At 48.3% G+C, this 3626-nt stretch overlaps 1 long non-coding RNA gene across 1 annotated transcript; it reads left to right on the top strand.

Moving 5' to 3' along the window:
* Positions 1 to 1218: 1218 nt before the first annotated feature.
* LOC137357296 (uncharacterized) lies at positions 1219 to 3407 on the top strand. Its single transcript, XR_010971171.1, has 2 exons — positions 1219 to 1473; positions 2606 to 3407. It is a non-coding gene; the product is annotated as an uncharacterized lncRNA (long non-coding RNA).
* The last annotated feature ends 219 nt before the right edge of the window (positions 3408 to 3626 follow it).

The following is a 3626-nucleotide window of genomic DNA, read 5'->3' on the forward strand; positions in this document are numbered from 1 at the left end:
TTGTACAGACCCCAATTATAGAATCGTAGGATGAAACAGTACTGAAAGAGGCCATTTGGCCCATCATGCCTGTGCCAGCTCTTTCCCCATTGGCCCTGCAAAAGAATCCCCTTCAAGTCTTCACCCGATTCCCTCAGTGTGCTCATTTTTAAGGTACCGAACCTCAGAAAGGATAGAACATGATATAACATCGGCTCAGCAGGAATGATGCCAGGGCTCAAAGGATTAAGTTAGAAGGATAAACGTGGCTTGTATTCAACTGAGTTTCGAAGGTTGTGGGGTGATCTGACTGAGGTGTTCAAAATTGTAAAGAGATTCGATTTGGTAGAGAGAAACTATTTCCTCTGGTGGGGGGGGGAATCCAGAACCAAGGTGGGATAACCTTAAAATTAGACCTGGGCCTTCTTGGTGTGAAATCAGGGAGTGGTTTTTTCGTACAAGGGGTAGTGGAATTCGGGAACTCCCTCCCACAGAAGGCAGTGGACACTGCGGGTTGGGGGGGTCAGCTGAACCTTTCAAGAATGAGATCTCTAGATTTTTTTTTAATTCTTTCATGAGATGTGGGCATCGCTGGCAAGGCCAGCATTTGTTGCCCATCCCTAATTGCCCTTGAACTGAGAGCCTTTTCGGAGGACAGTTAAGAGTCAACCACATTGTTGTGTGTCTGGACTCCCATGTAGACCAGATCAAGTAAGGAGGGCAGATTTCCTTCCCTGAAGGGCATTAGTGAACGAGGTGGGTTTTTACGACAACAGCCGTTTCATGGCTCCATTACTGAGACTGGCTTTCAATTCCAGATTTTTTTTATTAATTGAATTTCTATTCCAGCAGCTGCCGCTGGGATTTGAACCCCTGTCCCCGGGGCAGAAGCCTGGGCCTTCAAATGACTAGTCTGGTGACACAACTGCCACGCCACCCATCTAAATTAGTGCTGGGTAAGGGTAGCGAGGGATATCGAGCAGGGGGCGGGTAAATGGAGTTGAGGTACAGATCAGCCATGATCCAATTGAATGGGTGGAACAGGCCCGAGGGGCTGAATGGCCTTATCCTGAACTACCTCATTGCCGTGCAGCAGCTGATGCTGGAATCGCATCACATGGGCGTGTCACTGTAAATGGGAAGATGGTTGAGCGAAAGGGTTAAGCAACTTACTTGCTTGTGGCATTCTGTTTCCTGCTCAAATAACCAGTTTACTCGCAGGAAGTTGAGCAACAGAGGAAATTGGCCAGGCCTGATAAATAGTTACGGAAAATGCCTTAGCTGATGTAAAGCAAGACGCTGGGGTTGATTTTCGTTTCCCGACTGTCTCGTTCGCGTTGGCAAACAGGGGCGAGGGAGTCGGTAGATAAAAGCAATTTTCTCTTCAATATTCAGAGGGCAAATCAAACCAGAAACGGTTCTGCTGAATGTTTTCATTGTCTGTCCCCAAATCCCAAAGGAACATTAGTGCGAGGCCTACTTCAAAACTTCAAGGTATGTGAGCAATTGGGGTGTGGATCTGAGCAGATATGGCTCCACGTTAGTGAGCTTGCTTTCTTTCACCACAAGGTCCTTTGCTTCAATCGAAGATCTTTATTGGAATCTTTAGTAATCACATTGGGCCTACTTTATATTAACTTTTGTTTTTATTCTGATTGGATGTGGCAAGGCCAGCATTTGTTGCCCATCCCTAATTGCCCTTGACAACTGAGTGGCTTGCTTGGCCATTTCAGAGGGCACTTAAGAGTCAACCACATTGCTGAGAGTCTGGATTCACATGTAGGCCAGACCAGGTAAGGATGGCAGATTTCCTTCCCTCAAGGACGTTAGTGAACTGGAGGGGTTTTTAACAGCTATCATCGATGATCGTTCCGTTAGCATTCAGTTAATTGCATTTATTCATTAATTGAATCCAAACTGCTCCAGCTGCCATGGTGGGGTTTGAACCCGTGTCCCCAGGGAATTAGCCTGGGCCTCTGGATTACTGACATTACCACGACACTGCCGTCTCCCCACTTAATTCTGCATCTCTTTCTATTCTGAGCGTGCATTATCGTTGAATCATGGAATGGGACAGCACCGAAGGAGGCCATTCGACCCATCGTGCTTGTGCCGGCTCTTTGCAGGAGCTGCCCAATTAGTCCCACTCCCCCCCCACCCTCCAGCTCTTTCCCCACAGCCCTGCAAATTTTTCTTTTTCAAGTATTTATCCAATTCCCCTTTTGAAAGTTACGATTGAATCTGCTTCCACCGCCCTTTCAGGCAGCGCGTTCCAGATCACAACAACTCACTGCGTTAAAAAAAAAATTCTCCTCATCTCCCCCCCCCCTCTGATTCTTTTGCCAATTATCTTAAATCTGTGCCCCCCCCCCACCCCGGTTACCGACCCTCCTGCCACTGGAAACAGTTTCTCCCTATTGACTCTATCAAAGACCTTGATGAGTTTGAACACTTCTATTAAATCTTTCCTTAGCATTTCCTGCTCTATGATAAACAATCCCAGCTTCTCCAGTCTCTCCACATGACTGAAGTCCCTCATCCCTGGTACCATTCTAGTGAATCTTCGCACGTTGCTGTGTCACGTAGCTGGCAGATGATTGATTAATGTCTGTTCTTTGATATCTAGGCCGTGGCGAGCCAAGCCGCTGGCTCGTGGTCTCAGCCGGAGAGCGGAACGCAAGGGTCTGCCTCTCACCATTGTCAGTTGGATGTCGCGGAGCTGCAAGCCATTGTGTCCTTCACCGGCATCAACACCGCTAAGTTCGTGGAGGAGGTGGAGAAAGACGACAAAGTGATTCGCCGGCAGTGGAAGCGAAGCTTCAATCATCAGATGAGGAGCGAGCTGAAGAGACTAAAGACCTTTGAGAGCTTCAAGCCCTGGACCCCCCGAGGAGATGGCGAGCGCGGGTTTTAATTTCACAGGGTCGAAGTCGAGCGTGCAGTGCTTCTGCGGCGGGGGCGTTTCTGCAGCAAGAGCATCAGCAAATCGCCCAGATCGGCGCACCAGAGGTTCGAGCCGGACTGCGGCTTGGTGAAAACGTTGGATGTTGGAAACATTGCCAAGTATGCCATCCGGGTCCAGCCACCTGAGGACATTCCACTCAACCGCGCAGAGCAGTTGAGAGAGAAACAGGCCAGACGCGAGACCTTTAAATAAAAGCAAAATACTGCGGATGCTGGAAATCGGAAACAAAAACAAGAAATGCTGGAATCACTCAGCAGGTCTGGCAGCACCTGTGGAAAGAGAAGCAGAGTTAACGTTTCGGGTCAGTGGCCCTTCTTCGGAACTGACAAATATTAGAAAAGTCACAGATTATAAGCAAGTGAGGTGGGGGTGGGGCAAGAGATAACAAAGGAGAAGGTGCAGATGGGGGTTTCTTTTTACAACAATCTGATTGTCACCATTAAAGTTTACTGCATCAATTGAATTTAAATTGCCTGGGTGGGATTTGATCGCACGCCTCCTGGTCATTAGTCACAGCCTCCAGATCGCTAGCCCAGTAATATAACTGTGATGCTGCTGTACCCCCATGCTTAGGTGATTTTAGGCCTATGGTTCCCAAATCCCTCCCCCGCTGGGGGGTTTCCTCACGCTGAGTTGTGAACTACAGGATAGAGATTTATTACAACAATGAGTCAACTCCGTT

Source organism: Heterodontus francisci, chromosome 48 (genome assembly GCF_036365525.1).
Source record: "Heterodontus francisci isolate sHetFra1 chromosome 48, sHetFra1.hap1, whole genome shotgun sequence".
Classification (NCBI taxonomy): Eukaryota; Metazoa; Chordata; class Chondrichthyes; order Heterodontiformes; family Heterodontidae; genus Heterodontus; species Heterodontus francisci.